The sequence below is a fragment of the Teleopsis dalmanni genome, chromosome 1 (genome assembly GCF_002237135.1).
Source record: "Teleopsis dalmanni isolate 2A chromosome 1, ASM223713v2, whole genome shotgun sequence".
NCBI classification, from domain to species: Eukaryota; Metazoa; Arthropoda; class Insecta; order Diptera; family Diopsidae; genus Teleopsis; species Teleopsis dalmanni.
Window position 1 is genome coordinate 9,913,971 of NC_051846.1, and position 18,551 is coordinate 9,932,521.

The 18,551-nt window shown below is 31.7% G+C and overlaps 1 protein-coding gene and 1 long non-coding RNA gene across 3 annotated transcripts in view; both read right to left on the reverse strand.

Moving 5' to 3' along the window:
• LOC119673171 (protein sprint) overlaps positions 1–18,551 on the reverse strand; it is a gene marked incomplete at its 3' end in the record, with an annotated part of 222,386 nt that overhangs the window by 123,063 nt on the left and 80,772 nt on the right.
• LOC119673175 lies at positions 14,037–15,044 on the reverse strand. 2 transcript variants are annotated; one of them, XR_005252017.1, is made up of 3 exons: positions 14,665–15,044; positions 14,403–14,610; positions 14,037–14,284 (listed from the first exon to the last, which is right to left on the reverse strand). It is a non-coding gene; the product is annotated as an uncharacterized LOC119673175 (long non-coding RNA). The 2 variants fall into 2 exon arrangements; XR_005252016.1 differs by having other exon boundaries at positions 14,403–14,618.

Below are 18,551 nucleotides of genomic sequence, written 5' to 3' on the forward strand. Positions count from 1 at the left end.
ATGTTAGGATTGCTTTAATTTCTTATTTTTTTTCTAACGAGTTTGGCTTTTAAAGGTTAAATGTATTCTTCTTTTAATGTGATTTGGTCATTTGCTTTTTAATGTGCAAAAAATTCTTTGTATTTAAAAGTTTCAGAAAAATAATTGTGTTCTTATGTAAATTTTTATGACACCAACCTTTACCGTAATAAACATTTTATTCAACAGTAAATCTTTGGTATTTAAACAAAAGTAATGACAGGATTATTGCGTTGAAAGCCTCCGCATCTATTTCCCTCACTCTTTTATTAAAAATGCGAAAATGCCCAGCTCATACACGGCGGCGACTCAATAATTTAGGAGCACCCTTTCGTAAGAATCTTGACCAATTACAGGATCTGACACTAAATAGCATTTCAGGCTTTGCCAAAGGTTCGAGGTGGTTTTAAGCCCTAAGTTTTTTTTTTATATGGTAACACAATAGGTCAATAGACCTAAGAGAATCCACAAGGGATCGCCGGTATAACCTAACCTAATATATTCGTGATAAATACCAACAACTATAGTAAGGTTTAAGCAAAGTTCTAGTTTCGGGTAAAATTATACCAACAACATAATGGTTACAGGCTCCTCGGTGAGGTATGCAGATATGTGGTCAATTATTGTTTAGTCTGATGAAATAATAAAATATAATCCAGTCAAGACATAAAAAGGGCTTTTGAAGATACCTCGCAGTTAATAGAGAGTAAAAGTGCTCAAGTGCACTGGCTCAAATAGCTTCAACATAATAATATTATTAGTAAAAAAAACAACAAATTAGTATATTCCGCATACTGCTATCTTCATTGTAAAATATTTAAAAATAGCTAAATAAGTAACTGCAAAATCGTAACCATTTATTTACTAAATTAATTTAAATTCATAATTAATATTGTCTTAGCTCTTTTCATAGGACTGGAAATTGTTAGCGGTATATTTATTTGCTCGAATAAGCTTTTAGAGCTACGTTAGGACTTTGGAGTATGTCCAAACATTTTAAAATTCCTTTTGTTGATTATTTTTAAATATTACTGTTTTCTAAGAGCATTAGTAGTTAAGAATTTTAAATGAAAGCTGTTTAGAAAGGTCTAAGCTAACTTCAAAGACCTGGAAATGTAGTTCTAAGAGTGATTTGAGGCAAAAACAAAAATAACAGGTTACGCAGTTTAAATAGTTCTAATATTCATAACAATTTTTCTACTTTCAGAAAATTTATTTGGAGTAATTTTAACAAATACATCAGTTTATTTCAGTACTTCATCATTGGGCTTAAAGAAACCCAAAAATTGTAATAATATATTGTAGATTCAGTAAAGCAATGAAAAATAATCATAATAAATATATTTTGATTTAGAATAATTATTGATTTTTTAACTACATAGCATAACTATTAGCTGCAACCGGGAAGGTGCAGTGAAATTAAAATACATTTATACCTTCAGAGGGAAACTTGCTCCTATTTTCTGTTTATCTCCAGTAATTGTCAGAAATAGACTGCAGTACCGACTCTCATTGTACTAATAATGTCTGGGATCTTTTGTCACTAAATATTGTTAAATTAATGGATAGCTGTAGTTCATTCTTGGTAGCGTAGAAAACTTTCTTTTGGGATAGCGTAATGAATTCATAGTTTAATTTGACTTTCATTAAATCGAATCAGATTGAGAATCTTGAACAAAGAAATATTGTTATGTATATCACTAGCCTTAATTTGTTCGTTTTATCTAAAGAAAGTCTGTTCAGGAATAGCACATTAGATACGACAAATCGCAGGACTATTGGGGAAAATATTTGAATTTAATATATAAATATGTATGTATATATTATACATACATATAAATATGTATAAATATTTCGTGCCTTACAAATATGGTCATTAGTTAACATAAGGAGTAATCTCAAAATAAAAAAAAAAAAAAAAAAAAAAAAAAAAAATAAAAAAGATGATAATGAAAAAGATAATCAATTGAATTTTTGGCTGCCTATACAGCTGTTTTAAATATTGCCAAATATCCATTTTCAGTGGTCTTAGAATTATTTCTTGTATTTATTAATTTATAAATAAATTTTTTGAGACTGCAGGTGTGTAAAATTTTTATCCTCATTTCCATCACTGTTACTTTTATTTAAAAAAATTATTTTATTATTTAAAATTAATTAACACCAACTAAGCATAAATTTATGAAAGACATTTATTGTTTTGAAATAGTTCCATAAACCTAATTTCCTCATCTTAAGTTTATGACCTAAACCGTAATTTTTTTTTCTGACTACTTGCATTAGCATTAACTCATTGCAGAGCATTTTATTGTCAACTGTACAACTGATAGTACATAAATTAAATACATAACTATTTCAGTTAGATGTCTTCATAATTTTCAGTGTAATAACATCACAGAACTACAATATACTTTACTCGTACAAAATTCTCCAGCAACAATCGTTGGCTGTCACTTAGTTCTCAGTGCGATAATGTTTATGCACGTTATGCGATGCTTGGAGCTTATGTCTTAAGCCAGAATTTATCACTTGTACACCAAGAGCCATCTAATTATTTATACAAACTCATAAGATTTGCGAAAATAGAGAATAGAGAAAACCGCCACAAAGGATTTAGACACTGCTTAGCTCGTTCTGTTATCCCTGCTCACAAACACCCACAGACCGCATAGAGTTTGTGTAATGTTTGAATCTTGTTCACGTCATGTTAATCTCAATTTAACACACTTTAACGCTGATTCTGTCTCTGGCACAGGTTCAGCTATCACAACAACAAAACTTATCGTTCCATGAAATTATTTCCTCCTATATATATACAAATATACTGTATATATTTTTTTCTTGAAGAGATTTTCTACTATTGCGCTTTCTTCACTGTTAAACTTCATTATTCGCGCCTAAATGCAAAATTAAACACATTCACTGTCAAGCTCCCACTCTCCAACTCCAACTCCAACTCCAATTCCAAGGATATTTATTTAGAAATGAAGATGTATGTGAACAAACAAAAACACTTTAGCACATTGTCGCACCTAAACCCCGGAGCGGGGCACAGGCACAGGCACAAGCACAACACAGCACAACCATAGCCACAGCCACGGCAAAATGCCACAGAAACGCACTGTTATGTCGCTTCTCCGGTGTCTTTCGCCTACGCTGCTGCTTCCATAGTTTTGCTCTTGTAATGCCAGTTTGTACGTCAGTATTGTGTTATTGTGTCATTGTGTAGCTGTACACAATCAGTACACAATTGTCAGTGTGGCAGATTGTGTTTCCCAAAAACCAACAACAACAACAAGAACAACCAGAACACACTCAGACTATTTTTATGCAAGGATTCGCATAAGTTATGGCCTTCTGCCGTGGCATTATGCCTTCTGCTATTTCTGTGCGCCTGGCGTTAATTTGCACACTTGTGTAGGTGTTTTGTCCTACACACACGCAAAGTGCCTGTTGTCCTCGTACGTGTTCGACACGGCTGAGTACATGTGAACAAGCATGGGCCTGTGTGTTGGCACTTCAGAGAATCAGAGAATGAACTTCAATTGGTGTAGTGTGAATGTAATTCCTAGTGTAACTGCGAGTAGTCCTTCCTCTACTGTGTGCATGAAAGGATATTCAAAACATTTTGATTTTTTTGCAAGTTCTTTTTTAAACTTGTGGCGCAATTTAAGCGAAGGAATGTATTCATACAACAGTGTTTACATATTTAATCTTAAACGATAGAGGGAGATTAGTGAGGACAAGTTTTCTGATTTTATAAAGTGAATATGTTATTGCTTTTCATATAAGATTCATTGGTTTGAAATTTAACTTCTAACTCCCATTGCATTCTTTTTTTGTTTTGTAAGACTAGAAGTAGGGGAGCGCCTACGCGCTAACCACGATCCGGCGTCCCGAAAAGTGAGTGCCCAAGTCGGACGAACTAAAGCTATCACATCCATTCCTAGAGACCTTGTTCTATCTCGAGACTGCGATAAGTATTACTTCGGGGCAGGGCCTTTATTAGTCATTGAAGATTTCAAATGGTGTACTTGCGCCCTGCTGTTGCTGCAGGTGACTAGTCTTACACTTCGTCTTGTTGGAATACATTTGCTTGCTGCAACTGCTTACTGACTTTCATTGCATTTAGATTTATTTCTTTAAGGAAAATCTCATAAATATGGGTGCATATGATTGTTTGATTGGGTGCACTGACAGATATGTTTCCACTTCCCACAATAAGTAATTTTTCACTGTTTTAACGTCTTAAAACTTTTATATATAAAAAGACAAAAAACTAAATCCATCTACTCGAATTAGACAAATTATTAGATCTATCCTTCGTACAGATAAATAGTCTTACAAACTTTCAAAAAAGTACTTTCCTAAAAATCTATTCATTCTTGAAGCCAGAGCTTGGAATTCATAGACAAAATGCGTGAGTGTTTCTTTTTCCTGTGAGTTTCTATAACTTCTATAGTGAGTACTAAAAAGAATGCGTAGGTTAACTGCGTGAGTTTCTATACACTAGTGAGCAGAGAAAGTTGCAGTAAGTCTTGCAGTATTTACGCGGTTTTTTAAGATTACACACTTGTCACAAATACTACTCTCTCAGGAAGTATTTTCTTTTCAAAAACAACATAAATGGAAATTTTTCGGGAAGAAATTTTATAAACTTTGCATCAATTAAATTTTTTGTTAATTAGAGCATTACAAACAGTTTATGAATTGCAATCTGCAATGGAAGCAATTATTTTTTATTGAAAATTTCATATAGGTATATATTTTTTGCAACAACAAAATTGTTGTAATTCACTACTGACGACAGTGACCATACTGACTGTATGGTTAGCCAAAAATTCAATTAATTAAAATAATATAAAAATAATTTTTGTTGTTGTAACTCATTACTTTTCGAAACCTCTCTATATATCTTCATATTAAAAAATATTTAAAAAATTGTGGTGTTTATTGCTGTGAGGTGGAATCTGTACCCAAGTTTTCTACTCTCAAGGAGCGTTGCATAGCTCACTTAAATAAATTTTTTTTTAGTATTTTTCATGTTTCTTCTTTTTTCATTTTCGAAAAAACGATATAACAAATCTGTTCGGAAAAAAATAGTTTTTCTCATACAATTGAGTACAACCTAGAGAGCATCCAAATTATTCCACAGCTTATTTTAATATTTTTTTGTGAAATAATATTTAATTAAAATTTTAAATCACAAAAAATTTATAAACATAATTTTTACACTTTAATTGTAAATCCTTAGTAGTGATTAATTTCAGTATAAAATTAAACTGAAATATTTAAGCTTAATTCGTAAGAAGATCAAGGCACTTTATTCCATAATGTCACTAGGATACGCAAATCTTTCTAAAAAAAGGTATTACACTTTCTCACAATCACATACACTAAATCACAAATCTACTTAACATGAAAAGTATATTTTGCTTATGACATTTGCCTGACTGATTAAAGGAAAATACTTGCAACTCCTAGCTACCAACAAGGACACGGAGGAAATACCGTAACGAATCCTTCGCCTAAATGCCAGCAAAACGCAATGAAACGTTAACAAAAACGCAGCACACATCGTCATAGCAATACTTCATTAACGCAACTTTAACATGAATTTTGCTATTAAAAGCGGAGTGTAGAGGGGAGAACGAAGGAAAATTAAAGCTGCTAAGCTTAGCAGTGGAAAACGGAAAATGGAAAATGTACTTACTGCTGCTTTAACTGCGTGAATTTACACGCCCACATGACATTGGCTAAAATCATTTGAAAGCATTTGAAAGTGACGAGTGAGATACTTTGTCCTGTGAATAACCATGTAGCAAGGAGTAAGGAGTAAGGAGCAAGGAGTGTTACGACTGTCAGGAGTGTTGGGAGTGCCGTGCCAGCGGTGGAAATGTTATTGGTAAGGTTGGTAAGGTCGGGGGTTATAAAAACAAAAGTAAAACGAAACCGACGACTGCGAATGTATTGAGAGAAGTAAATTAAAGCGATTTTAATTACGGTTGCCACAGCGATGAATGGAAATGTCAACTGTTGCGAGGAACATGTTCAGTGCGGTGCGGTGCGGTACGGTGTGATGCGATGTTGTAGTCAATGTTTACCTTCAAGCGAATAAACAAACAAACAACAACAACAACAGTAACAGCAACTGGAGTAGCTGAGCTGCTGACTGAGTAGTGTGCTGAAAAGGTTAAAACATATGCCAGCGGGATAACTGTAAATTATTGCACGTGCCAGCATCAAGTAAAGAGTGAAAAAGGTTCTAATAATGCAAAAAGCGAGATTTACATTGAATGCGGTGCTGACAGGTGGGTGGTTAGTGCGGGTATGTGAACGTTATGAGGGGTGTTCGGCTTTTGTTTATAAATATTTTCGTTTTTCATTTTTTGCTTTCACAAAAATTTGTTGAGTGAAAATTGTTGAGCTTTAAAAAGAAACCAACAAAAAAAAACAACAACATAAGCAAAAATGTTAGCTGTAAGCAGCAGCAGAGGCAGCAGAAGCAGCTAACATACAACATAACAGAAAGTCATTGCCAGCATCAGCGCAACCAAGAACACCACAAAGAAAAACAACATACACATAAATAAAGCTAACAACAACTACTGTTACAACAACACCACTAACACGAACACAGCTTCAACAGTAGCAAATGTTTTTGTATTATTTTTCACTTATTAACAGTTTCTATGTCTTTGCGGTATTAAAACAGAAGCAACAAAAACAGTTCACAACCAAACAAAAACAAATGAAAAGAAAAGCGAATATGTTTATTTACTTGCTTTTGTTTTCAGAGAAAAAGAAAAAAAATAAATAAATAAATAAAATAGCATAAAATGAATATGAAAATAGAAAAATAGAAAAATTTAGATAACATTGTGAATAAAAAGTGAAGCTGTTGAAAATGTAGCTTAATGTTGACGTGAAAATGTTGCCGACGGATGTGTTGCTAATACAAGTTGTAACATAAAATTTACACTAACTAAATTTTATTACACAAATAATACCAAACAACACAAATATAATAAAAACAAAATAAACAACAAGAAAACAAACAACAATAGAAAGAAACTTGTAAACAACGAACCGTTGAAATCACAAGAACAAAGTTACTGCTTGCTTCGCACATCACAAGTATAAAAGGCGAAGCAAACGCAGTAGACGGGGATTCAGCAAGACAGCGAGCTAAGAACAGGTCGCTCTATATTACATGTGCTGAAACACCAAGAATCGAAATTTACATCTCGATTTCTATTTTGTTTTTTTATTTTTTTTTTATTTTTTAATAGAAATACACATTTCTATTAAAAATCATAATTAATAACGAAATTAACATTTCGTTAATAGTAATAGAAATATAAATTTCTATTACTCTATTGTTCATAACGAAATCAAATTTTCGTTAGTAAATTACGCGGTAAGGTGATAATACCACATGAGTATTAGCACCCATACCAAATCCATTGTATGAAGAAGAAATTCACATTTCTTCAAACCTTTTGTCAGGGGCGTCGAAATTAACATTTCTACGCCAAATCCATTGTATGAAGAAGAAATTCACATTTCTTCAAACCTTTTGTCAGGGGCGTCGAAATTAACATTTCTACGCCAAAATCCATTGTATAGAGAAGAAATTCACATTTCTTCAAACCTTTTGTCAGGGGCGCTGAAATTAACATTTCTACGCCAAATCCAGTGTATAAGGAAGAAATTCACATTTCTTCAAACCTTTTGTCAGGGGCGTCGAAATTAACATTTCTACGTCAAATCCATTGTATAGAGAAGAAACTCACATTTCTTCAAACCATATCACCGTACCAACGTCACCATCCACCGTATTCCACTGTTCCTATCAAATAAATTTATTGTAGGACTGAACCTTGAATCCGGCGAGTAAAACCCCGGCCAGAAAGGTTCGTTACAATTGGCGCCCGAGCAGGGACCGTGGGAACAGAACTGACCAACATCTTCAGTTGAGTATGGAAGACAAACCAACGGTGGTACCATCAGGAATCAAGGAAGTGACAGGACAAGCAGGAACCTTGGTACAGATACCAGTTAACATCGTCGTTTATCTTTTACCATGGGACAGTATTCTTATCTCCAGACAGTTGAACAAGTCGAGAAATGGTGTGTTAAATTTAATGGTAGTAAGGACCCGTTGGGCTTTATTGAAAACATTGAAGAACTTGCAGACATCTATGGCATCGACATAAATCTAGTTCCCAAGATGATGCCTATATTGCTTGAAGATAAGGCACTAATGTGGTACCGCTACAACAATAAGCATTGGCAGCTCTGGACAAGTTTCAAGGTCGACTTCCTAACTTTCTTTTTGCCACCTAGATACTTTGAAAAATTAGCAGATCAAATAGGATCCCGACGTCAAAGGCCACTAGAAAGCTTTAAGGATTATTTAATTGCCATTAAAGATCTGATGCGACATGCTGGCATGGATCAAAGTTCGCAACTAGAACGAATATATCACAACATGGGCACTGACTTCCAAAAGTATATCAAACGTCAAGATTTCGAGACTTTAGAAGAGCTAATTTCATTAACCGATGAATTCGAAGCACTTGGCACAGAGCAGGTTAAAACATGTCGAAGCGATAGTCAAGAAGAAGCGTTCATCAGGCTCACAGTAGTCGAGTATCCACAAGTGATCCCATTACAGAACCAGTCCAACCTACGTACAAAAGAACTTAGCATGCAGGTTCGAAATTATCTAGAACAGCATCCAAAACCACTACAAGAAATTTCACAAACGTCATGTAAATGTCTCACACCTCCACAACAAGGATTGCAACGCCTAATGTCGATTAAAGAAAACCCAGAAGTATTTCAACCAGCCCGAGTAATACCAGAAGAAGTGCAGCGCCAGCAAAACACAGAGTCTAACGCAGAATTACCGAGTCAAGAAATACACCGCCAGCAAAACACAGAGTCTTACACAGAATTACCGAGTCCAGAAATACCCCGTCAGCAAAACACAGAGTCTTACACAGAATTACCGAGTCAAGAAATACACCGTCAGCAAAACACAGAATCTAGCACCAAATTACCAAGTCAAGAAATACATCGACAAAACACGGAGTCTAACACAGAATTACCAAGTCAAGAAACACCAGGTCAACAGAACACGGAACCTAACGCAGAATTACAAAGTCAGGATACACAACTTAACAAACAGTTGCAAACTCAAGTCCAAGAGATACACCGCCAACGATCTACAAGGGAGTTTCTAGCACAAAGTCAAGAAATACAACGACAGCAAAACTCAGAACCTGACAGACAGTTACAAATTCCAAGCCAAGAATGTCGAGCACAAGTTTCAACTAATCGCGTTAGTCAACAGGAACAACTGCCACCTCAGGAGAACTTAAACGTAGAACAACCGAAGGCAAAAGGAACCAAGTCACCAACGCTAGTAAGACAATGTTTCGTCGAGACAGAGATTCCAAATAGTAGTCAAAATCGCCAGCAACAAGTAAGACATTTAGGTATACTTGAACAAAAAGATGACAATCATAACATCATAGTCCAAGACAAGTTCTTTAAAATTTTCAAAAATCCAAGAAAACGGACAAGGAATCATTCTACGAGATAATCAGAGTCCTTCAATTCGATGGAAAAACCGGGGAAGTGTAACATAAAATTTACACTAACTAAATTTTATTACACAAATAATACCAAACAACACAAATATAATAAAAACAAAATAAACAACAAGAAAACAAACAACAATAGAAAGAAACTTGTAAACAACGAACCGTTGAAATCACAAGAACAAAGTTACTGCTTGCTTCGCACATCACAAGTATAAAAGGCGAAGCAAACGCAGTAGACGGGGATTCAGCAAGACAGCGAGCTAAGAACAGGTCGCTCTATATTACATGTGCTGAAACACCAAGAATCGAAATTTACATCTCGATTTCTATTTTGTTTTATTTTTTTTTATTTTTAATAGAAATACACATTTCTATTAAAAATTATAATTAAAACGAAATTAACATTTCGTTAATAGTAATAGAAATATAAATTTCTATTACTCTATTGTTCATAACGAAATCAAATTTTCGTTAGTAAATTACGCGGTAAGGTGATAATACCACATGAGTATTAGCACCCATACCAAATCCATTGTATGAAGAAGAAATTCACATTTCTTCAAACCTTTTGTCAGGGGCGCTGAAATTAACATTTCTACGTCAAATCCATTGTATAGAGAAGAAATTCACATTTCTTCAAACCTTTTTTCAGGGGCGTCGAAATTAACATTTCTACGCCAAAATCCATTGTATAGAGAAGAAATTCACATTTCTTCAAACCTTTTGTCAGGGGCGCTGAAATTAACATTTCTACGCCAAATCCATTGTATAAAGAAGAAATTCACATTTCTTCAAACCTTTTGTCAGGGGCGTCGAAATTAACATTTCTACGTCAAATCCATTGTATAGAGAAGAAATTCACATTTCTTCAAACCATATCACCGTACCAACGTCACCATCCACCGTATTCCACTGTTCCTATCAAATAAATTTATTGTAGGACTGAACCTTGAATCCGGCGAGTAAAACCCCGGCCAGAAAGGTTCGTTACAAAGTGAATGGCATTTTTTTAAAAGGATATTTCATTTTTTATTTTCCCATATTTTATTATTATTTTTAATTTCATTCTCCTTTCTTTTTCAATTGCACAAATAGTGTACATAGTATAGTAAACAAAAATAAAAACAACATTAAAATATGTATGTATATATGTTAAATTAATGTAAAAACTAACATTATTCTGTTGTTTTTTCACTGTTATTCTTATTTTCACTACAACTTATGTGGTTCGTTGTTGTTGTTGTTTTTGTTGAGATCTCTGCCTGTATGCAACAAGATATTGTTGCTTTGCGTTCACTTTGCAAGGCAACTGCAGTTGCCACAGCTTCAGTAGCAACCACAAAAATAAACAAAGCCATTAACGTAATACGATACGTACAACAATTTGACAACAACAACAACAACAACAACAACAACAACAGCGATGGCGAGGGTGGCTTACAAAATTAGATATTTACGAGATAAAATTTTAAAAGGCTTCATTTAACTAATTCTGTGTGTATAAATAATGAAGATGTAGATAAATTGAATAAGGAAATATAAACGTTAATCATATAACTATTTCAGGGTTGTTGCTTAGTGATAAAGTATTTATTTGCAATAGAAAAATTTTTTGTATAAAAGTACAATTTATTTATTTATTAGTCGTAAAGTTGTAATTTTTATTATATTTGGAAAATTGTTAATCGTATGGATAGGAATGGTTTATGGTAAAAATATTTTTTCGATTTTATAAACAATGCATTAACTCTTAATACTATAAATTACAGCTGTTTTTTCTATCAGAATTGTTTTCTTCTCTTCCTTTTGATGCAATCTATATCTTTTTCTGTCTTTTATCACTACAAAATGATTTTTGATTATTCTTCACTCTTCTTTTTTCTTCTTCTTTATTATTCATCTTTCTTCTTTTCTGGTAATAAAAGGAAGGGATTCTTCTATATTCTTTATTTTTTTTGTTTTATTTTTTTCTGTTTTCTTCTTTATTGTTTTTTGTTCGTCAATCTTCCATTTTTTTCTTTTGTATCTTGTTTTTGTATCAATGCTAATATTGGAAATATCACGGAGTGTTCCTTTTCGAACGCCGGTAGACATGTACTACACGATATTTGAGAGAATAGGTTGAACTTCGGCCCATGTCACCTAAAGTCCAGTGTTCTATTTGAACAGTAATTAATTTTGAAGGTTCTATATTGGGCAAATAAGGGCCCATGAAGGCATTAAAATACAAAGGATATATTGAACAAAATTAATTACTGGTATCTTAAAAGTTGTTTCATAGAAATTTAAAAAAATTAAGGAATGATATATTTTTTATTTTATAAAATATGTGTCAAAACCGAAACTTTATCGATACTATGAACGATTAATTTTTAGCAGTTTTCGCTTGAATTAAACAACTTAATTCAATCCTTTTAGGTGCTGATATATGTGGTCTTTTATAGTTAATTTAAAGATTAATTATATAACATATTTGAGGGTTTTAGTCTATTTAATATTGAAAAACATTAGTTTCAAATATATAAAAAATGTTCAATTTTATATACATATCATTTATATATTTCATGAATTATTTTTTATTTTAAACTATAGAGTTGGGAATTAGCATTATGGCATTACCTTAAGGTAATTAACATAATTACATAATTAAAGACTTTAGATGCATCCCTCGCTTAGTACATACTCATTTGCACTTTCTCTTTGTTTATCACTCGTATCAGCGCTGATTAACTTGTTTACTTAAAGTGAAATTCATGCTGGAGTGAACATCCTAACAACCCACGCTGCATTACAATTTCATCAACAGAATTCCACTGCATCGTCGCCATATCCGGTTCACGTCATTGTTGCAGTCAGCCCTTGGGGTGCATTTAAATAGCGTCAATTTTTTACATTGCAGTTTGAAAACGAAACTAAAAGCTACCCGACCCAACCAAATCAGTTTATATAATTTTTATAGTTCATTCTACGTGTATTTTATATATTTTAATTTTTTTGCCTGTTCACAAGTTGTTTACATAAACATTGTGACACTGTAACCCCTACTCCGTTGCGTTTTTAGTGTTTTGTGTTGGTTATAATGAAGCCATTCCTAATATAATTAATGCACTATAACACCATAAGTTCAACGGTTTCATTAAATTTATTAAATTAAAACTTTAACTAATTTATCCAACTGCAAATTTAGTTATTATTTAATGTATAATTTAAAAGAATGAAATTATGGCTTAGTGAAGTCTATATTAGCATATTTTGTGCTCAGAATCATAAATTAATATTATTATTCTTGTTTATATGTAATAACAATAATATATAATTTATTATTACAGATTAATTTAATAAATAATGAAGATTAAGAAATAATATAAGGGAAATTATGTAAAATTTAAATAAAATTATTTTTTATTGCCTACTTATAGGGGCATTAGTAATAAGTGTCTTTTGATTTTTTACTACAGCATGCATTCAAAAAGTACATTTGCAGTATAATTATTATCGGAGTAGTAGAAACCTTTTTAAACAGCATAATTAAAAGAAGGGGTAGGATGGATAGATAATGATAGATAGATAATAATTTCAAATCTACATTTATGCTCTGAGAATAAAACTTATAGATTTAACAAATCTTTTCTTTTTTAATTTATCATTTCAAAGATAAGACATAATATTTATATAAAGTTTCCACAGAGATTGAGAGATCCAGATTTAATAGCTTATCAGATTACGTTAAGAAACTGAAAAAAAAAAATATATATATCTTTGTCCAGATTTTTAGCTCATTGAGATGCTGGCTTAATCTTTTTATATATCTCCTGCTAGAATTTCGACTATTCCGACTATTCCGACTATCTCTAGCAAAAATAATTTTCATGCAATAATAAATAAAGTAAAGCTACATAGTCTATTGGCAATAGACTAACTGTCAAAATTCATACTTTTGTTCCACCAACATGCGAAGTTAATTTGAAAAATTTGATTCTTGTTCTAATATTAAACACATATACGAGAATTAGAACATACATATTATGTCACAGCTTCTAACACCAGTTTTCTTAGGTATGAAGACAATTGCCTTATATCATATAATGTCATAAAATGTTTTGAAAAATAGGGAAGCCATAGAAAGTTTTTGTAAACTTCTATGTTCTTATTTTTTTGTTACCAATCAAATCAAGTCGATTTAATCTTCAGGATATTCGATATATGAACAAATTGCACTAACCATGACTAAGCTATACTAAAGACTTTGATAAAACTCATATCATTTCATATATTTCCCTTTGTCTAAAGTAATCATAATAGAAACAACAATATTTTATTAAATTATATTTTATTAAATTATTATTATTTATTAAATTATTATTTAAAATTTATTAAATTTTATTGAAATTATAGCAAAATAAAATTTTAGGCAATTTAAAAATTTAGTTAGCAAAAACCTTTCCCTTCTGAAAACCAGTAGAGGAAGGTAGGGTGTAGCTCCTATAGTCAATCATCAATCCTGTCAACTAACTGCCACTTATTGTATTTCATAAAACTTTCACTACTTGTAATAAGGTAAAAAAAATGAGTTCCTTAAGTATATTAACTGGATCCTAAGCCAGGCTTTAGCAACGATAACAGCAAAGAACGCAGCCCCTTCATATTTCGCACTAAAGAAATAAATTTATTACTCAAACTGCAGTTTAAAATCTTTTATATGTGCTTAGAATTAGTGGCTAAATAGATTAGGCTTTGTCTCATTAGTTTAGTATAATAAGTTCAACTTACTAATTTATTATGCATCGGCTTTGATAAAAAGATATTGAAAGATACAAATTTAGTCTAGAGATACTTCAGAACACCGCTTCTTTCAATTCCAGTTAAAATTATTTTACTTTCACTATTAACACTAATAATGTCAAAAGTTGGAAAATACTTGCATATATTCCATAATGTTAGTTTTGTAAATTTTGGTGAAAGTTAGAATAGCTCAAGACTAAAATACTAAAAAACATGAAATATTAGAAAATGATCCAAAAAAGCATATTACCCGATATACACAATATTAATTCTGTTACAATTTTTTAAAAGTGTTGAGGAAGTCGATTATTTCTTGAAGGGTCTTGCAGCAATTAAAGAAGAATAAGTTGAATTTGTAAACACATCTCATGACCCTATATGCATGTGCCTCTTCTGATGTGCAGACCTGCGAGGAGATTAAATGCGGTTCCGGTAAAAGCTTTAATACCCGCAACAAATACATTCCGCCCGACTCGGCCTTCGTTAAAACAAACACGGGACGGGGTTGATTATCCTCAGAGTCCATAGTTCCTTTTCTGCTCTTCAACTTTATATATTATAAAATTTTGTTATAATTATAAAAGAGTATGCCTAAATGTGCCTATATTGTATGTGCTTCTAAAATTTGTAAATAAATTTTATTTAATATTTTATTTTAGTTATATTATCTAAATTAAATAAAATGCATCGTTTGCTATATGCAGTTAAAAATTTTGTGTGCAATAAAGTAAAAATGTTGAAGATATAACATATCTCAAAATATTTTTGAAATTTTTTTTGTAATGAATATTAACATAATAAATTTGAATATATCTTAATAAGTACTCATATCTCAAAAAGCTTGAGAAGAACATGTTAACCGAAGAATGACATCCTCTGGGATCAATCTTGAGGTCCCTGTGGATGTCATTATTCTTAATGGAACTTTGTTTGTTGTTATTGGGAATTTATTTATTTCATTTATTAAGTAGAAAACGAAAATCTTGACTTCTTAATACAAATATTTAAAAGTACTACATGCTCCATGCTCCGTTTTTTTAGTTTATTTTATACCATTATAATATTTATTCAGAAATAGAAGAAAGAAGACATCCAAAGGCGTGGGACATATGTATATTACAACTTTCTACCCGACTTTCTACCGAAGTTGTGGTTTCACAAAGATGACATCACTTCCAGTTGTTATATGCAAACCATATCTTCCATCTCTTCTTCAAAATCTTTGAATGGTTTCTAATTTTCTACCGCACTAACCTTTCAATATTGGAAGTAGTCCCAGTAAACAAATCGTCATTCATTTTGTTAGTGTTGTTCTATAAGCTATCGTTTCTAAATCTTTATATCCGTTTAATTACAATTTCCTGAAACTAGTCTTAACTGAAAGAAATGCAACTTTAAGATAAACATCTACGTTAATAGCTCAGTATTTACATTAAATCATGTAGTGCTTAAGCCTTTTCTGGAAAGTAGAGTACCCATAGAAAGTTTAGCATTAAATAGTTAATTGCATATCTATTGGATACCGGGCCCTAAGTTTATTGGAGACAAATATGAGAAAGCTGTTTGGCGAGAGAACAATATACGGAATCATATTCAAAATCTATAGAGGTTCATATACATAAAAAGGAATTACTTAGAGTCTAAAACATAAATGCAGAGAACTGAAAGATAAGTACATGGAACATAACTTGATTGAATATACTTGAATGAACATATCTTATTTCTATGCCTAAGTAAAAATATTTAAATGCCAATACTAATCCTAAATTTTTTATACAATTCAAGACAGATTTCCATATACAACACTTTTTATTATGATGGATTTAATCAGGACTTAATATAATACCTCAATAATAATATCTAATATGCAATGAAGAACATTTTTTTATATATCTTATATTTAAAAAGTACTAGACATTTATTCATTGACGAATTTTTGTTATTTATTTCAAAATGAAACAATGATATAAATATCTTATATTATATTTCTTCAATATGCACTTCTGCTTAATTAAAGACTGTAAAGTAAATTTATAAATTAATTTTCAATATCTTTAACTAAATTAAATAACTGAAATTTTACTCTTCACATATTCATGTAGTCCATTTCTAACTTGGTGTAAATATATACATTATACTAAACAGAAACCAAAGATGCAGCTAACAGCACCATTTAATCGAATATTTATAAAAGAATCGAAAGTATAAGACAAAAAAGTGCTTGCCAATTGAAATAGTTTCCATAGATATTATATATATTATAAATACATAGATAAGTTAGATATTAATCTATCTTTGAAAATGTTTTCAGTGTTAATAGAAATAACTTATATTCTATAAATAAATGGAGAAAAGAAATAACCAACATCCATTCAAAATATTTTGGTATATTTTTCTTTTTCTTGTTTTCATACATATTATTGAAGAGTTTTCTTATTTGTTTTGTATTTAATTGATATTTTATGTCCATTTTGATGAAAGAAACTAAATTCATAATGGAATTTAGTTTTCAAAAGAGAGGTTTCTTTATCCAACAGTAGTGAAATTGAACAACAAAAATTTTTTTTATTATTTTTAATTAATAAATTAACTATCTCAAAAAAAGTAATTTAAGGAAATTATTCCAAGAACGCTGTTGATAGGTATTTTTCAGTATTGGAAACAGTTGTATGGTCAGTGAAAAATTCAAGTAATTAAAAAGTAATAAAAATTTTTGTTGTTGTAATTTCACTACTATTCCATAAAAATCTCTTATTTATTTTGGGTTTATGGCAAGGTCAATGATAATAATTTGTTTTTAAAAATACTACTCATACTTATATATTAATTATATGCAATAATTCCACTACTTACTTATTAGTATCAGCAATGTGATGATTTTTTGTAGGGTTCCACTTCCAAGATCAGTGAAGTACTGATTACAAACATTGAAGTTTCAAGTAATTAAGTAGCAACTTCGTTTGTTAAACATAAATTTTATCACTTTAAATTTTATTTCCTTTAATACTTTATCTTTATTGATGACACTTAAAACAATTTACGACATAAACGACCACAATCAGTGCTTGCCTCAGCGGGAGGAGGACGAAAATTCAATTTAAAAATCAGCGTTTAAATGTTAAATCAGCCAATGGATATTGTAAAAAATTTCACTTTTCTGCTGACTTTATTGGTTAATCAATTTAACGCTTCAAGATAACGTGAAATACAATACAAAGTGTGAAAATGAAGTCAATAAAAATAGCGCCATTAAACTGTCTGATTACGCGCCAAAAATTGAAACAGAAAAATCTTCAACTACAGGACACTTAAATGCTCCAGCAGTAAGACGACTCTCCACACAAATAGTAACTGACGAAGCAATTGCCATGCAAGTCAGTACATCTAAAACCGCACCATATACACTCAAAGGATATCTTAAAGTTTTATTTTGTTTATTTTTATTACAAGAAAGTTTGTGTTTTATCACAAAGAATCGTTTGCTCCTTAAGGATATTAAACACTCTAAAGTTTTTGCAACGTATCAAGATACATCTCGGCTTTGCGACGACTTTGCGAAATATTTTTACGAAAATTTTCGTATTCTTATTCGTCGAGTAAGAATTTTACGCGTATCTGATTTTGTACTGAGATGAAATGCAACCGTTAGGATTGAAAGTACATAAGGAACTGTTTGGTTGAGTTGGTGCATGCCAGAAATTAACTTATCACAGCGACCAGCAAACCATGAACGCAAACATGCCACAGCATGTGCCGAAACTTGGTAGCATGTTTACAAGCCTTTCGTACCAATATGTGCCACCAAGTTTGGGAGCTTATATTTTGGGTAAGGAATAGTTACGCTCTTAGTTTCCACATTCCACAGCAGCAATGCGCATGTCAATTTCCAACGTAATATGTTGCGGTCCGCTGCCTACGCCACTTGCAAAGAAAGTAAACAACATTCAGGCAGTGTGACACTCCACAGCTGACTCCACAGCATCGCAACGCAACTGGTGGTTACTACGAGTTGAGGCATGTGGTTGCTTAGCTACAAAGCTAAGCATTGCTCACAGCACATCTTTGCATTGTTATCAGTTGCAGTGTTAACCTAAGCTAACAGCTAATAAAACGACGTGAAGAACATCTTACCTCCCA